The sequence below is a fragment of the Nothoprocta perdicaria genome, unplaced genomic scaffold (assembly GCF_003342845.1).
Source record: "Nothoprocta perdicaria isolate Ctin4 unplaced genomic scaffold, notPer1 scaffold_4, whole genome shotgun sequence".
Lineage (NCBI taxonomy): Eukaryota > Metazoa > Chordata > Aves > Tinamiformes > Tinamidae > Nothoprocta > Nothoprocta perdicaria.
In genome coordinates this window covers 7,276,742-7,295,330 of record NW_020455643.1, presented here as the reverse complement: position 1 = coordinate 7,295,330, position 18,589 = coordinate 7,276,742, and the positions used below count along the sequence as shown (strand labels likewise).

The 18,589-nt window shown below is 45.8% G+C and overlaps 1 long non-coding RNA gene across 3 annotated transcripts in view; it reads right to left on the bottom strand.

Annotated features, from left to right (window-relative positions):
* Positions 1 to 1,072: 1,072 nt before the first annotated feature.
* LOC112952516 overlaps positions 1,073 to 18,589 on the bottom strand; it is a 104,199-nt gene continuing 86,682 nt past the window's right edge. For all 3 annotated transcript variants that reach the window (XR_003250410.1, XR_003250409.1, XR_003250408.1), the window contains 2 exons: positions 5,394 to 5,480; positions 1,073 to 2,058 (listed from right to left, as the gene is read on the bottom strand). This is a non-coding gene — a long non-coding RNA (uncharacterized LOC112952516). The remainder of the gene's footprint in view (positions 2,059 to 5,393; positions 5,481 to 18,589) is intronic.

Sequence of the window (18,589 nt, the reverse complement as noted above, 5' to 3'; positions counted from 1 at the left end):
GTCACCCACCACACAGAGGGACTGTGAACTCGCTTTTCTTAAGTAATGCCAAGCGGCCATGGGAAGCAGTGTACAGAAAAACAAACTATTTTTCTCTCTCCTCTTTTCAGCAACAGTGGGGTTAAGGTATCCTTCCCAGCAGGAGGTAAGAGTCAAGCATGGTGTTGAGTTATGCTGTGTGTGTGTCCCTTTAAAATGGTCACACAGAAACTAGCTTAAATTTGAATCTAAAAAGGAAAAGTGAGCTGGTTTCAACCTAGAGCTGGCCAGAATGTTTAATGCAACATCCTTTTCAAGGGGAAAAAAATGTGTCTTTTGAATCTAAATGTTGCTTTTGATCATTCTCGGGGCAAAAGCTTAAAATCTACTGCTTTATTTTCTTACTGCTCACTGTTTGTTTGCACTCAGAGCTAGATCCGAAGGCGCTGAGACGGCCTGGGCAGAGGGAGGGAAACGCTGCTGCAGTGAAAGCCGCTCGTCAGACCCGGGTAGCGCAGCCAGTCCTGGCTCCAGCAACACCCCATTACCCACGCAGGATCCCAAAATCACGACCGCTGTGGTATGCAGGTATACAGGTCATTAAAACACACAACGACCGATGCAAAAAATACTTTAATGTTATCAGAGCACAAATTGCATGTTTACAAATARAACAGACACCAACGACATCATTACTTTTAAAGAACATTCCCCCCCAAATCCTTTGAAATGTCAGCACTGATTTGAAAATGCATTTTTATGAAGTACCAAAAATCTGATGAAAGACCTGAAATCAACTGGAAAAGAAATTTATGATACAAATAAATCTGAAAGGAAAAGTATTCTCCTTTTTTGAGGGGGAGGTGGGTGGGTTTAGCAATCTTCAGCTTTTTCATAGAAGGAAAGCTGGTTGGGAACTGCCTGTGACATTCCTCACTATTTTCCATTATAAGCTGGTTTGCTGATAGGGAATAAATGCAAAGTCACCTTTTGTGTGTGTGTGCTTTTTTTTTTTTTTTTTTTTTTTTTTTTTTTTTTGTCTAAACGAGCAGTGCAAGTTCTTAGAAAGTTGTATTAAATACAAGAAGGAAAAGGAGCAGGAACATATAAAATGGATCAAAATGCTGCTAGCCGTTGTTCTTTAGCAAAGTCCTTTCTCTCTCTTTTACTACACAGCATAAGCTCTTCAGCACCGAGTCATATCTTCAAACTATAATTCTGTTTATTTGGAGAGGCAAATGTGCCTTTTGCTCAACTTAAATGTCCCATCTAGCTGGGATATAAGACCAATGYGGGCAGGATATAAGACCCACTCCAGTGCCACAGTGCCCTGCACCTGCATGGGCTGTGGGTGTGCACGCACCTTCTGCTGATGAATTATCTCATGTAGATAGAAAAAGCACAAAATGTAATTTTATATTGACRAGAATTTCAATGCAATATTATGCAATTTACCAACAAAACAGATGTAAAAACTTTTAACCTCTCTTTTACACAGATTAGTMAACAGCTAAAATTTATAAACATAGATTTTTGCTTGCAAGCCTCAGATCAGAGTTTTGTTACATCAAAAACAAAAAATCAGTAGGTACTTAATTTCTCTGCAAGAAACAGTCAAATCATTATTTAAGAGTCATTCCTAATTAAGTAGCATCAGATATAGTTTCCTCTAAAGGACTAAAAATATTCTGGCCTGATTAGCCTTTTTATTTACATTTCATCTAGTTTAGGAATACTGCAAGATAAATCTGCAGTTGTTGTCCGCTCACATATATTTTCTACAAGGGATGTTTTTATAATTTCGATTCAGCTAGTGGATGAACATCACTGACATATCCTTTTTCAAAGAAAACTGGATTGAGTGATTAAATAACCCCCATTAAGACATTTTGTGGACCAATTTGACTGTTTTCCTCAGATGAAGWTTTTGCATCAGTTCAGTGGGAACCAATTCATTTCCTCCAATTTCAGTTGGTTAGATCCGAAAACCCCAGGACTTCTTGAGGTTTCTTTAGTGTTGAAAGCGTAGGAAGAGACACGGGTTATCCACAGGTACCTCTGTCAAACAGCACTAGAATCCTAGGTAAAAAAAAAAAAAACAACAAAATTAGAATATTAATATTTTAAAACACTATGAAAATATAGTTAGTGATTCTCAAGAATATCATAAAACATCTATTTCTAATTATTCAAAGTATTTTTATGGAACCTACTCAGGAAAAAAAATTTGCTTCATCCATCAAACATCAGTGTTGTATCTATAAACATACATATAGCTGTAGCTATAGCTGAAACAAGTGGGAGCAACAAGTTGTAATGAAGCAGGTCTCCACGTGGGACACAGAGATTGTATGGAGATTTTCGATTATAAAGATTATATATCTTCTTTTTAACTGACTACCTATAGAGAAAGGAAGGAAGGAAGGAAGGAAGGAAGGAAGGAAGGAAGGAAGGAAGGAAGGAAGGAAGGAAGGAAGGAAGGAAGGAAGGAAGGAAGGAANAAATTTCCTGGATTTGCCACTTAAGTAGTCCTGGTCTATACAAATGTTAGGAGATGGCTCTAATGTGGTCCCAGCCAGAAGGCTTCAGTGCGAATTCCTACAGGGGCTCAGCAGCCTTTCCGAACAGATCCTCCTGAAATTAAGGTCTTTTTCTTGTAAAAAAAAAATCTACTTTAGCACAAAACTCTGCTCTGTCAGTGCAGCTATGTAATATGCACACAATAATTTTAATTCCTGGTCGAAATATTCTACAGCAAATCATACGAACCAAGTCTGAGATGTTAAAGCATCAACATATCCATAGCTATGTATCAGTAATTACTGAGGTCCTCATATATGCAACATCTTAAATTATAGTTAGTATATTTTAAATGTACATGTCCATAAGCAGTTTCCAAACTGAGACAATAAGGAAATATTACACTAGACTACTTCCTAGAACTGATGGAAAAATGATAGAAATAAGCCAAATAAWTTTGCTGTTTTTATTGCATGGTTTATCTTTTTGATAAACTTGAAATGATAAACTTGATGGTCTATCATTTTTTCCTTTCTTTTTTTTTTTCTTTTAGGAAGGTGAAAGTTTCTAAACATCCCACCAGGCTCCAAATCAGCAAGGACGTCTGCAGTTCTCGCGTGCACTGCAGCCCACGTGCTGCCGTGTTTAGTCCCCACACAACCCGATACAAGTCCCAGCCGTTCCCCAGTGGGATGACCCGTCCCAACGGCCACCACCTCCTTGTGCCAGAGCCTGCAGACGTCGGGTGACCGCTGCGTCCCCCTCCTCATCCCCCATCCAACCACCCTCAGCATTTTTTGGTTCGCAGCAGAATGGTCGCGGGCTCCGGGGACCTCTCGGAAGCCCCACTCGGGAAGCGCGGGGAGAGGCACCGAGGGCACCAGGGTATCAGGAGGAATTTCAGTGCAGCCAGCAGCAAATGAGAAAGTTTGGGCTCCCAAGAATGAGTCGTGTTGTTTGCGGCCGCGTGCTGCAGCTGCTCTGCCCCTCGCCAGCCCCCTCCCTTTGGTGGCTCCTCGCACACAAGCCACTAATGAATGGGAGCCGCTGTCTCACAGTACCCCGCGCTTACAGGACTTATCTCTGGGCCCACCACAGATTTGACTGATCAACAGCAGGGCACCACCATCATAATTCTTCCTAGAAACAGGAGGATAAAAAGGGGTTTGTTGGAGGTTGGCTGTGTCTGCCGAGAATCCTGCCTGCAGGGCCTGCTGATGCCATCGCGCGCTGCTGTGGTCTCTGGCCTAATAAGGTACAGAAACAAAGATTGTTCACTTGCTCAAGACTACGAAAGTACCCAAGTGACGGAAAGTGGAGGCAGCGGGGCACACATCCAAGTGGGATTAAGGCCACAAGTGCAACTCTACAGGGCTGGCTGGGTGGCAGGGGGAATATCTGCCCCTGGAAAAAAAATGCAGTTCAAACATAATTTATAATGTGTCACTCACAGTTAGAGGTGGCTGTCATTAAGAGTTAAATGTCGCATTGTGCTCAACTTATTCCGATAAGAATTCTCTAAGCTGCTTATATGTTATCATAACTCATGAGTAACCAGAGTGAGGGCCTGGGGAGGAGGGGAAGAGGCTTTCCGGGCCAGGATGGGATACAGATATATGGGATATGGGGGATAGAAATGATTTGCCAGCGGGAGTAGATGCATGGGGGGAGAGCTGGAGCACCAGGGTCGCAGACCCTGCACCCACCCTCTGGGTGCTCCCTGGGGATCCGACAGCTGGACAAGCCCTTAGGTCTGGCCTAGACTCTCCTCATACAAATGCACCTTCTTCACCACAGAGAGACAGTCTGGTGTAAAATGGTGTGGGCAACCTCGGCCAGATATAGGGGTGACAGCCAAGACATACGGGGTGCTGGGTACAGTGACATGGGACTGTCTATTTTCACTAACCTTTCAGAAGCAGCACAACTATCCGTGGCAATTCCCAGCTCGCAGAGTTCCCGGTGCAGCTTGTCGGGAAGGCGGCAGCGTGTTTACTCACTGGCTGGGATCACATTACACCTGCCGGGGCTGGTTTTAAACCTGGGAGGCTGCTTTTAAATCGGTGCTGTTACTTCTATAAAGCCCTTCATGTATCAGGGCCTGGCTATGATGTCGCCCATCGAGCCAAGGTTTAAGGAGCCTGTCCTGAGACATCCTCAACTCCACGTCCCATCAGTCAAGTCAATGACCACAGCTTTGCTGTGATCCGTGTGGGAGAAATCTGGGTCAATGTGGGAATTCTCTGTGTGTTTTAGCATCTCTAAACTAAAAAACTACACACACACCTTTAAGTTTTTCATGTCTTTTTGAGGTATCCTGACAGCACTGCCAGGTGAGGAGAGGATGAGCTACAAACATCAGGGCACAGGGAGTCACGAAGGTCATCCCAAGCACTTGCAGCCCTGAGGACAGATGACCAAGCTCACACCACTTTGCAACGGGACATTACATGGAGGCATCAGAGAACCAGTGATGGGAGACCTTGAACAGTTTCCGTGCCCCCAAAGCCTGGTTCCCACGTGGACCAGCACATGGACCGCTCTGTAGCATTCAGACAACCCCTCCAAGCCAAAGGATGGGAGAACTCCTGAACCACTCTCCTGCTTCCTCAAAGCATCATTTTGCCCTCTTAGCTGTGCTTTGCCTATTGAACCAAAAGCCTCCAATTGGCTCATAATACTCCAGAAACAGTCTAAAAGGCACCCAGCTTTCTAGGAGGGAAGCTGAAATGCAACCATCTCACTGAATCCCAGCCAGCTAATCATACCAAACTTTGGATACCTATGAGCCTTCTGTGTGCAAATTATGCAGTTTCATAGATGATAAAATCTTTCAGGGAAGCAGTTAGTCCAGAATATGCATTTTATAAAATTGACCCTTTCCTAAAACTTACATCTAATAACAAAGGTCTTTTCCAGAAAATGTTTCCCTCTTACGTCTCTAATACAGACTTCATGGCATCATGTCCATATTGGAGAACCTGAAAATGCAAAAGAGAATTTATCAGGCAAAGTGAAACTTGCGGGTTTATCTTCACTCTCTATTTAGAATGTAAGCAGAGAGCATAAATAAATAGTGATGAATTTGATCCAAGAACATGTAGGTACAGTTAGATATATTTGCAGTATGAAACGATGTGTTTTAAAGCATGATTTTAACCACCTGACACATTCAGTTAAAGACAGGGCACTTTCCACATTGTATTTGCATTCCAAAGTGCCAGTTCCAAAGGGAAGCATAAGCGCAGCAAAGCTTGCTGAAAATAAACTGATTTAAACAAGGAGTGAGGTCTCCCTGAAAGGCTGCAGAATGACTGACTATACTATTACTTAAAAAAAAAATAAAGCAAGTATCTTATTTTTCCCCGTACAACGGAACCACTCTGGGAAGGACAGACTGACAGTTTGGTCTGTGTGCCCAGAAACTGTGAGAAAAACTCACTTGGAAGAGCACAGAACTGTGAAATAAGCCTCTTCCCCCTCCCCCAAATTTTCAGTGAAATTCCTATCACAGTCATTAAAAACAAAGCAAAAAGAGCAGAAAGACACAATAAATGTTGGTATGTTGTTAGAAAGGAGAAAGTAGAATCCCTTTTCCAGGCAGTGACACTGCCACTTTAACAGTTTCCCACTGTACTTGGTTTTAGTTGCCAGAGAAGCCTTGTTCAGCCTATTTGGGGGCCCCATGAAATGCTGCAAGCGCTACTGAAATGAGCACTTGTCTTTTGTTGTGCTGCATGCTAGCACCATACAGTGCTGAGCTGATAAATCCACTTTTTCTAACACAAGCATTTTTCAAACAAAACTACCATGAGACTGATGAGTAATGCCAGCTTGCCAAAAAAAAAAAAAAAAAAAACCCCACACAGCCACTGCTGACAGTGACAGCTGCTAAATTCACATATTCACAAAATGAGATGGGTTACATAACTGGAAACTACAAGAGCGTGCAAGAGCAACTGAACAGCGAGAGGAACTGCTAACCAAGGAGCAGCGAGAAAGGGAGCACTCGGTTCGATGAGCACTGGCCAACTCATGACCACAGCAAGGCTACGCGCTGTCCAGAGCACGCAGAAATTACGGGGCCCTGGAGCACAGGGCATCGCCTGTCTGGGTTTTTTCCAGCAAAGAGGCAGTGTAYGAGGAAGAAAAGGAAAATTCGACCGCTGCTTATGCACGCTATGTACTCAGGGGTGGTTTAAAAGCCCAACTCTCTCTGCATGCAAGGCATGGAGCAAAATGCCCACCATCACTTTACGAAGTTGTTGTTATTCCTGCTTTACAGACAAAGAGCTGGGATCTTGCAGAGCAGCAAGGCAGTGGTAGAATATCACCCTGTCGCTGGATCACCTGCTTTTATTTCAGTAACTACTTCTAGATTGGTTTGAAAACCCATGAGGAAAGCTCTGGAGTCTGGAAGAGCCGTGGGGCAGATTGCGACGGGGAGGAATCATTAAAGGATCCTGAGAAACAAGGGGCTGCGCACTTGGCCTAAGAGCAAGAAGAACRAGCAGTACGGGAAGGATGGAAATGTCCCTGCGAGCCTGCCAGGCCCCCACATGTTGCTGAGATCGCCAGAAACGGGACTCTGAGCAGGGCCAATTTGGAGATAAATCAAAGAGGAAAACAATGATTGTCTGTATGAATAGCAATAAAAAAAGAAGAAAAAAAAATCCTACAATTAAACCACCACTAACCTCAAGCTAAATTTTGTGCATCCAGAATAATCTGCACTTCCATTTTATCTGCTCACRGTAGAATTCGTTCTTGTTTTACGATAATAGGGATTTTAAAGATTTTATTTTTATATAAAAAAGTATTTCACTCAGTGACAACACAACACACAGAAGCTTTTTATGAAAGTGAGTTTCTGTGGCCTTTCTTCAAGATAAAGTTGTRCAGTATTACAACCAGCACGAAGCAACCAGCTAAATGAATAAAATTCCACTTGTGCTATCACATTAGCTGTATAAATTAAGTTAATGCAAAATCAAGACACATAGACAAACTGAAGAAAAAAAAGAAAAAAGAAAGACTAAAAGAAATACAGAAATGAATGAACAAATGTTTGGAGAATYATATCACATAAGTCAATCCATATGTGCAGTATGCTGTGCAGGAGAGAAGTGAAAACATGAACAGCATATCAGATGGGCATTAAGCTACAAACAAGTAGCTGTGAACCATGACCAAGTCCGGTTGCTCTTGGAACCTTAATATAAGGAAACATCCTTATAAAAGATGAGACAATAGCAGGTCTATAAATGACAGTCCCGTAGGCAGGGAASGATTAAGAACTTCCTATAGCTCCCAGTGGCTTCCCAAAGGAGCAGCTCTCCTGTAACCCTGCCACAAAGGTTGCTCTGGGCTCTTGCTCAACCTCACTGCTTCCTCCAGAAAGAGGAAGACCTTCAAAATTCRCGATCCAGGTTGTGGAGAAATGCCACTGTCCAGAGCAGCGCATCTGAGTCCCCGTGCAGCTCTGCAAGAGTGGCTTCAGCTGCAATCAAGTACAAACAACCCTTAGGCTTTGGTGATCATTTATTACTTCTATTTCCTGCATTTTGTTTTGATTTTTCTTCAGAAAGGGGAATTTAATTTGAAAACGTTCTCAGAACACACTCTGGTGTCTTATGGACCACAGGCTGAGATACACTCACCTAAAGCAGACACCCCCAGACRTTGGGGCAAAAAGCTCTCAAAAATTCTCGCAGATTGCCACATTCTCTTAGCATCAAAATTTTAACTGAAGACTATAAGCATTATTATTTAATAGAGTTCCACAGACCACCTGCAGCGAACCTCTCAAGGCCTCATGGATTACCAGTGATCCATATGACAGTTTGGGAACTACTTAGACCATAGTCTTTGGTGATTTCTGACCATATTAAGGCTGTTCATGTATATCATTCTCTTTCAACTAAAATTGCCCACACTTGAGAAAATGTTTCAAGGAATCAAATTGTTATTTGAAGAGAGCGCTTCACTGAGCCAAAGGGAATGACAGAGAGAAATGTTCTCACTTCAGCCACTGCTGTCATACGCACCAACAAGTGTTTTGCATCCTAGATGTACTAGTGATGAACAACTGAAAAAGACGAAGGTGTAGGAAAGATGGAAAGATGGAAAGATGGAAAGATGGAAAGATGGAAAGATGGAAAGATGGAAAGATGGAAAGATGGAAAGATGCAAGCCCAATGTTTGTTTCAGTGACATTTCTGAATTTGCTGTTGCTGGCAATTCTGTAGAATCTCCAGAAACCAACTCAGTGGAGAGTGCAGCAGGCCAAAGCTCTCGAGGCTCCTATGCCAGTGAGTCCTCTTCCCAAGTCTGAAGCGTTGGCCAAGTTTGGGGTGATCTTCATGAGAAGTTCCAGTGGGGGAGCAGCTCTACCAACAACACCCTACTCGTTAGGCAGAACCAGGACACTCCATACCCATGCCACCAGGACGTACATACGTTAAAACAATCCGAAACACAGCACTTTAGCCAGCAGGTTTCCATGGACTTGTGCAGAGTGAGGAGCTCCTCCCTGCAGTGAAGAGCTGGAGGCTCTCGTTGTGGTAATCACGAGGCCTCCACGGACAGTGTTATTTTGCACATACATCCCACGTATGTAGTGGGACTGTGCCCGACGTTCAGCAGCTCCATGGATGAGCAGMCTTAGCACTGACAAGTGGGAGCTGAGCTGGGACCTTCCCCACAAGACACTTGAGGGATCACACTGGCAAAATTCCTGGGCAATTCTGCTTATTTTTTTTTCCTAAAAACAAGAGCTAATATTAACACATTTTTCATCTTTCTGAAGTATTTTGAAGTCACATGAAGCTTGAGAGCGATTTTCCACCTTGYACATGGTGCTTTGCCTCTCTGTGTAGTTGCACTTGCCTGACTGACGGTACCCGCTGCTCATGTGAGAACCAGGGGCCGACTTGGGTTTTAGTGTGAATAGTAATAAAACAGGACAGTTAAACAGGAGCACAACTTGCCCAAAAGCTCAAATTTATCAATTTCCTTAAATATCAGACCTCTGCAGCAGCCTCCCCTTCCCCTCGCAGCTTGTGCTGCTTTAAATCTTAAGGGAAAAACATCATTTCTTCTATAGCTGCAAGCTTAGCATGACCACAGCCCTCCTGTGTAAAAATATATAAGCAAATCTGTTGCCTGTCTATCTATATTACACATTGGTGAAGGAAGTAGCCCGTGAAGTTCCTGCACTTTCCTCTGAACATTACTTTGTTTCCTAGTTCAAATATAAAATTATGCCCATGAAAAGCCTTTTGGCTCCAAGGAGAATGCACACATTAGAGGAGATACTTCTTAAAATAGACAACCTGCTTCAAGAAGCTACTTTGTGGTGTTTTTAAATAAGAAAAAAATGTACTTTGTAAACACGCTTTTCCACGTATCAGCCTGTTTCTTTTATGCGCCTGAAATCCAGATGTAGACAAAATATTAGAGGCTGTCTGCAAATTATAAAACGTCTTTTTTTCATATATTAATGCACCGAAACTCCGGACACRATATTGTTAGGGCAGGACAAAACCRGTCCTTGCCAAAACAGCTCATTTAAGGCCCGACTGATGCTAATAAGAACTTTCCGCTAACGAGGATTTCAAAAATTTGTTTTTAATATGCTTTTAATGACCTCCGCTCCTCATACCTACCTCCTCGCTTCCCAAACTGTTTGCACTGTCCCCAATAACACTCAGCGGAAAGCTGTCGGCCCTGGCTAAATCCTCCCTTAGGTTGGATGCTCTGCCTCCGCTCGACAGGGTCACCGGGTCACCATCGATTTTGGAGGCCACCTGGAGAGCCCGGGCCGTGAACTGACTCCAAAAATTTATCTCAGCGCGGGAGCGACCAACCTCCCAGCGCTCGGCCCCGGCCGCCGCGGGACGGAGCCCGCCGGCCCCGGCGYGCGGAGGGGCCAGAGTTGGTGACCCCGCTCGCTGACCCCTTCAAACTTCAGGAGAATTTTTCTGGCAGTTGCCACGGTGACTGGGCACTCCACTCCAAGCTTATCCCCTCTTACCGAAAGGAAAAAAAAAAAAAAGGAAAAAAAAATTAAGAGTGGGGGCAAAAAAAAAAAAAAAAAAGGACCGGCCTCACAGAGATGTCTATCAAGAATCAAGTACGTAAATGTTTTAATTGTTTGTTCCTCCGCTCAGGCTGCTCTGGCAGGAGCTGCTACCTCCAGAGCTGCCATTGAGGAAGAAATTCCGACTAAAAGTATTTCATCTTCTGGAAAAAAAAAGTGCAACAGATCAACAGATTTAACAAGATTTAACAAACTGCTTCTCTGATATCTGCCTGCAATCACAAATGACATCCTTTCTTGGGAAATAATATTTATTTTTCATTCTGTTTCTGTCTCCAAATGATTACCGTTTACTATTGAATTCACAGCAAACTGGGAAAAGATTCGATGAAAGATTCTTGGCTGTCTTCAGCGTTTATTTTTCCCTTTAAAAAGCAGCTGCTTGATGAAAACTTTAAGTGTGTGGCAATATACTGCTTAAGTCTTTAAAGCAGAGACTGTGTAACCCATTTAATGTACCATGAAATATTATTTAATAGGAGAAAAAAAATGGAATAGTTGTCAGACATTGTTACTGTTGTTTTTTTCAGGCACTTTGAACACTAGTCACTTCACACTTAAAATTTAGCAGATAAGCAAAGGGCTTGTGAGCATGACTGAAAATGCTCAAAAATGCATCAAGGGATCAGGGAGGGCACTAAGCAAACAGGAAAATGAAGTGCAACCTTTATATAAAAAAAAAAGAGAGAGAGAGAGAGAAAAAAATATTGCTTCTTAATTTCAGAGCACCCCTGTGTTATATATGAAACTTTTATGTAAATTTTCCCCATACTCCCAAGCTTGAAATAGACACTTGCTAAAGGGAGCAAAGAACAGTACACTATGTTATAGCTGAAAAAAAATCCTACTTAAGGGCTTCTGCTGGCAAACTGTCAATCAGAGCCCCAGCTTGTTATGAACTACTCATTTCTGGAGTACAGCTAAACAGAGGTTTAATGATGGAAAGTGTAATGTCATTTTGCCTCACACATGGGTTTGAAGTATCTTCTGTTGTTTGAAGAGTTAAATATGAATATTCAGATCGCTGCTCTGCTCTCGGGCTGGGCTCCTCTGCTGGCAGCGCGGAGGGGAGAGCTGCTGAGTTTGCTCAAACGCTAGAGATCCTACGAGGGCGAAATAAAGCGAGAGATTTGCGTGTGAAAAGCAAGAAGCACAGACCCCATCTTTTGTCCTAGTTTTATTTTACATTTTTGCTAGAAGGGAAAAAAAAAGAAGGCTGACCAACAGACCTAATGTTTTTTTAAAAAAAGTGAATACGGGAATTGTAAAGGGCTCTTTCTCTTTCCAAACCTGACCAAATGCCTGGAAATGTCATGTGAAATGCCTGGAAATGTCATGCCTCGGTGCCAAATAGATAGATAGCTATGGGATAATATTATTTAGCAATTTGGAATTAATAATGAGAACAATTTCAATTAAAAACATTTAAATGTTGTTCTCCAAGTAGTAGGGATTTGTTAGAGAAAGGGCTGAGTSTCTCATTAAAAGATTTTTTTTTATGATTAGAGTTTTTATTATGTCTACACAAGATGGTTTTACGGATTTTTTTTTTTTTTAGTATGAACTAACACAAACGGAAATAATGAATGACTGATCAAGGGGCTGGTGGGAAGAACAGAAGCGTTTGTTGCATTTTATTTCATTTTCTCCGTGTTCTTTCTGGCCAGCGCCGCACAGCGAGGCGYGCGCCTTTCCTCTAGCTGCAGGATTTATGAAGTCATGCTCGGGGCTCGCCAGGTCGTTGACTCAGAGGCRAGCGGTGATGCCAGCTCATTCCCCGGTGACAAACACTGACTGTCCTTCCCGCAGCCAGGCACCCCTGGCAGCCTTATTAAAAGCCCTTGTGGCTGGCAGGAAATGAGGTCCTCTCCGGTTTAGCGATGACTGGAGTCATAGAGAGCCGTCGGCAAACCCAGCATCTCCCGAGTCGCCCACTTGGAGGTACAGGGGACTCTTCAGTGCCCAGGATAATGTGGGCCATGCCCTGCATGATGCGGCCTCCTGCTGCCCTCGCTGGGCACCACCTGCCAGCTGCGAGGCCGAGGGGACATTTCACATGGCTCAGAGGACACGAGGGCACCAATGCCACCCAAATCCTCCCAACGACCCCTACCCTTGAGCTCAGCAACCTCCCGGGGGGCTGGGGATTTGGAGAGTGCAAAGGATTGGGGAAGATTTTGCCTGAGCTTTCCGTGGCTGTGTCACCTCTATCTCAGCTTATGGCTCAGGGACCTTTTGTGCTGCTTCCTCTCTTCTAGGAATTTCAAGTATAAATCACGGGAAAGCAGGAAGTCTTTAAGATCTAGCAGGATGCTGACCAGTCCGGTTGCCTCTTGGCACCGACAGCTGCTGAGCACCGAGCGTCTTGCATTATAGATCRGGCAACGATTCAAACATCTGGACCTGAAATGGGAGATCTCAGGCCCCTGTTTAACAAGTCTCTAAACTGGCAGTAAGTGCTTGGAAAGTGGTTAGAAACTCTTGCTGTCTTGATCAAAAAGACTCCCAGATGCTGTGTACTTAACACTTGCAGTCTGAATTCCCTCAGTGTGATTGAAACAATAATATTTAGACCACTTGGGGCCAAGATTATTGCTTTAGTATTTTTTTATTAGTTCATTGTGGCGAATAAGCCCCCAATTGCTTTTGCTCCTAATCAGCATGGAGATTGCACTGCGCCGTAACTAAATCCCATGTCACTGGGCTCTGTCTTCACTCCACATACAGTGCTAGGAGATTCAGTGCATCAAGCACTATACGGTACACGATAGGATATACTGTACATGATACAGGATACAGGATACAGGATAACCTGTACATGATAGGGAGTGTCTATACTCCAGTATAGCTGGAGCACATATGGAAGAGTGCGCATTGCTCGGGACATGCAGCAAAGTTATCAGGGAAGGAGGATGGCCAGGGATGAGGTCTTTGCTCTCGCTCATTTAGGGGAAGATGCGACCATCCCTCCACCTCTTAAAGAAGCTTAAATCTATGAGAACGGGAGATTTGGCGTGAGGCTCTGCCCGGGACACGGTGTGCAGGGACCCACGGGGGACTGCGGGGGTCTCAGCTGCCTCCCATCCTCCTCAGCCGCGGCTCCTCTGTGGGACAAAGGGGGGATGTGGGGGGGTCCTGCCGCCGCAACGTGCCCGGGCGCTCTGCGTCCAGGGGCAGCCGATGCGAGTCTTTAATCAGAGAAAATGCKGTCCGGGCTGACAGGCGGGCATTTTTGAAGAGTCGATCTTCATAATACAAATCCCCGGCTTTTGCTTCCCCGCCAGTGGCTCGAGCCAKCTTTTTAATTTAATACCTGGGATTTGGCCGGTGGAGAAAGTCCAAAGGTTCCCGAGACAACGTTTGTGGTGGGATTGTTTTTTCCCGAGCCTGAGTCCATCTCTCGGCGCTGGGAACCGCTGGGGGCCTTGGAGGCTCCCGGGAGGCCCCGCTCCGACCGCCCCGCCGCCCCAGCGCAGCTCGGGCGCAACCTGCGCGGGACCGACTCGAGGAGGGGGCAGGGGTTGAAAATGCGGATGGGGTTGAGGATGGAGATGAGGATGGGGATRAGAATGAGGATAGGGGAGGAGGATGGCGGGGCGACCCCCGGAGAGGGAAGCAGCTCTGCCCCCCGGCGAGCTCCGCGCTGTTCTCGTCTCTTGCTCGGAGCGGGCGGCGCTTTAGGGAGTGGGTGGGGGTAGCTCAAGCCGGATCCTACACATTCTATACGTTAATGCTCTTTTCTTTCTGGCTGCCCAGCTCTGGCTGCAGGGAAGCAGGCCAGCGGATAATTACCCCTCGCTGCAATCCGCAGAGCTGGCCTAATCCGAAAGCTCAAGTGCCCGTAAGTAAAACTTCAGGAAAAGTTATTGAAAGTGACAAATACAGGGTGACAAATAATCAATAAAAGCCCGGTCCGACGTCCCTTATTGTTCCCAGGCTCTAACAGCAAGGAATGAAACCTCGCCGGGGCCGGGGGCGCACGCAGAGCTCCTGGGAGTCCCCGCTCGAAGGAGCCAAGGTAACGAGCTGGCGGTGTGGGGGGCTCGGCCCCACGGAGGGAGGAAAATGTGTGTCCTCTCCCTCAAAAAGAACCCTCCCGTCGCGGCAGTCCCTGGGTACAGTGCGGAGCAGCCGCGCTGCCCCTGCGCAAAAACCCGCACACGCTTTCACAAAACCCAGCGGTATAATCTGCTTTGAAAAATAAAACTATATATATATATATATACACATATACATATATATACATACACATACATATGTACACACAATGTCTGAAAACCGAGCGCGCGCTGCTCCTAATTAACATCGCGGCCCCGGATTTTCAACGCCTCTGTTTCTAAAGTTTGGACGGAGGACGCCGGGCAAGATAAATCCGTGCTGTCGTTTCTCTCCCTTTCTGTCTCTCCGAATTAAGTTCTGATCTATCAGTTTAAACACTGGCCAGAAAGTTGATTCACTTTCTGTTAGGATTTCGGGTTAAACTGGGGGCTGCTTCGGTGGCTTTAAGCTTTTGAGCCGTGTAAATGAACTGCAGTGTCACATAATCGATAGGAAAAACTCAGCTGTCACGGATCCGAAAGCAGCCTCCTGCCAGAGCCGTAACGTGATTTGGCATTTCAAAGTTTGGGAACGTGCTGTCTGCGCGTCCGGCGCGGGGAGAGCAACCGCCGGGCGAGGGAGGGAGCGACGCCCCGGTGAGAGGCGCTGCCGAGGAGGGGCACGGGGGGAGGGACGGGGGGACCGGCTGCTCCAGCGCCCGCCCCAGCCCCGCGCCGCCCCCGCTGCGGAGGAACTTCCCAAACTTTGTGTGTGAGCGGGAGGGTGAGTGTGAGGGTGAGTGTGAGCGTGTGCACGAGCCCCTCGCAGGTGCTGCACAGGGTGCAAAAAGGCCGAGGGGGTGGCAAACCTCCCTCCCTGCCCCATAAACCCAACTTCTGGAGRCTTGGCAGCCAGCAGCCCCCGCAGCCGCCTGAGGCAGGAGCACAGACCCACCCCCCACCGAAATGGCCATTTATATCATCATCATCATCATCATTATTATTGTTATTATCGAAACCAGCCGCTAGGCAGGGCATGCTCTGAGCCGGGGCTGTTTCTGCCCCCCGTCCCCTCTGTCCGCACACGCCTATTTATCCGCACAGCCGAGAAAACAACTTGTGCGGCACGTTCACGTGCCTTCTGGAAGGGAAAGCTTTTTAGCTACAAATGAGGGAGCTCTCTCAGCCGAACGATAAATTTCTCTTTGGTCAGACGACAGCATCTGATCGTATCTTGGTATTTTTGTCCCCATCACAAAGGGGCCCGTAAGCTGAATCAAGAAACGGGATTTCAGATCACTTGATTTGACATAAGGAAACTGTTGCGTTTGTAATATTATAACACTCTAAACGGAGGAAGGGGAGGGAAGGATGAAACSTCCATAGCTGAGACAAGCAGTGTGCTTAAGTACCACTATGTTTCAATCTCCATTTGGATATAATTTAAGTCTCTTCTGGCTTACAGTAATATACTCYCCAACCTTGAGGCTATCCAAAAGGGGGGATTTAATGAGGCCGAGTTTATACACTTATATAATTTAGAGGTTTCTCTGTAGCTATAAAATGACAATTGGTACATGTGTAGTGCAAAAGAGCTGAAATCCCATCCAGGGACCAAGTTGCTTATTTCTGAAGGAGCTGTCATTTCCAGCAGGGGGGACACAATGAGGAGGCCAGGAGTGATGGAGCTCTGATCTCCACCAAGGAGAGATAACCACCTGATTAAAATAGGCCTCTTGTTCCCCCGTCACTCGATCGTCGTGTGAACTTACCTTATTTACAATTATAGGCAATGACTGAGCCGCCCGGGCTGCAGCGCACCTATAGCTTTGCTTTTGCCTCTCGCTTTGTTATCGAGAGCATCTCCCGGGCAGATGCCTGGATCAGGGCTGCTCTCGGGGCCACAGGTGATTTGCACGTTCAGAGCCACGTCCGGGGACGGCGCTGCCGAGGGGCCGCGCGAGGCTCCGCAGGGGCGGCCGGGCAGACGCCGCCCGCGCAAATCACCGCGATAGGCACCGCGCTGGGACACGCGCGAGCAGCGCCGGAAGGCGAGGGGATCGTTCGGCTTAATGAAAAGCTTTCTGCATCCCACACCTGGGATCAGCTCATTTTCCAAGGAAATGCAGGCACGGGATTGCTCCGGGATATTCCCCTTTCGGACCATGCAGGAGTCAGGGCATGGAACAAGTAAATCGGACACTGGGGCACACCTCGGCTGAGATTTAATGCACTTTGTTCCCCGTTTTAATATTAAATGGCATAGTGTTTGCCAGATTATTATCCCACTATTGCTTCTGCATTTGTCTCTTATGTCTAGTGTCTGTCATTACACAAAGCGTTTTGAAGAGCTAATTTCAAAAGACAGGAAGTCTACACTTACTATAAAAGTCATTAAATTAGCATGACAAGCATAAAGTTCCTAGGTTATAATTTGGTTATAGATCTGAAATCTTCCCTGCTCTCTCACTCCAAGGATGAAGGCTGCAGCAAGGCACTGACACCAAGTCAGGACATGGATCCATCACCGTCTTCTTGCCAGCTCGGGGGTGATAATAAATTAGCTCTGATTTCCCCCGACGCCTCATAAGAGCTGATCGGGTGGCCCTCGATCACAACAGGTGGGAACAACAACCACCACAAAAACTCGATGAATTTCTCAGCGATTCTGATGCTGCTGCCTCTTTCCTTTGCGATCCCACGGAACGCTGCGATGGGAAGACGGGTCGCAAAAGCAGCGCTGGCTGTTCCTGCTAAAGCTGCAACACGTCCCTTTGACTTTAACCGCTTCTTAGTTTTGGAAGGGAGATGCGGGAGAGGAGGGGGAGAGCGACTTGTGCCACCAAAGCGTGTCCCCGTGTCGCAGGCGCGCACCAGCCTGGGGAACTGGGGGGAAATCACCCATTCCTGCCATTCCTCCCCCTCCGCGAGCAGCCAGGACGAGAGGCCCGGGAGGCCTCGCTGGCCCTAACGCCGCTCCCCCCAAGAAATGCGCATTTGCCCTGTGAAAGATTCAGAGAATACACAGGGCATTCGCGTAGGAGAGTCACTTAGCCTCAAATTCTGCTGATAGATTTTTTTTCCCCCAGCAAGGTGCATTCCAGCGATCGGGTTTGTTTGCTCTTAACGAGGCGCGCTGCAAACAGTGGCAACCTCCCATGTACCTTCCCTTCTGTAACCGTTTTAATTATCATCACTGACCTGTTGGGCATACCTACAGTATCAATGTCCTTTTTACATCGCTGCCTTCCCTTTCTCTGCATGTTTCTGCTATTTAACACTTGCTACCTTTGCCATTAGAGTCCTAGAGTGACCCCCATGGGTATATTCGGAAGAAAGACCYTCTGCATTCCGCCACTGCCTCCTTACCCAAGTAATAGCAAAGGGACCATTCAGCCACACGGACCACACTGAAGCATTAATTAGGCTGATGAAATCCATAGAAATGTATGGATTCAGCATAATCGAGTTTCTTCTGGTGACTATAGTTAAGGAATACGTGAGCAGCTGGGAGAATAGGAAGTACTGTTAGGGTGAAGTCATGCATGTAATTGAGTATATTTAACATAACCATTTTAATGATCGGTGATTAAAAGTGCATCTACTTAAATTGTATACCTCTGCAATTTGTCCATATCAACTTTAAAGCGCACACAAAGAAAAGGTCGTCATATAAATTTATAAACAAGATCCCTTCCTGGCTACACAGCCCTCGAGCTGGATGATAACTCTGCAGCGGCGACGAGGGGAAAGGCCTTTCGCTGCAAAACAGCTACGCCTGTGTGATATTAATTAATCACTGTTTTGGCCCCTTTCCTTTCCTAAGCAGTCACAGAATTAGAAGTGCATATTAAGTGAGTTTTCTTTTCATACGTAATTATTTTTAACAATTAAACCGCTCGTGGTAAAAAAAAATCCCGGCTTTCTTCCATATATTAAAGTAGTCTTCTTT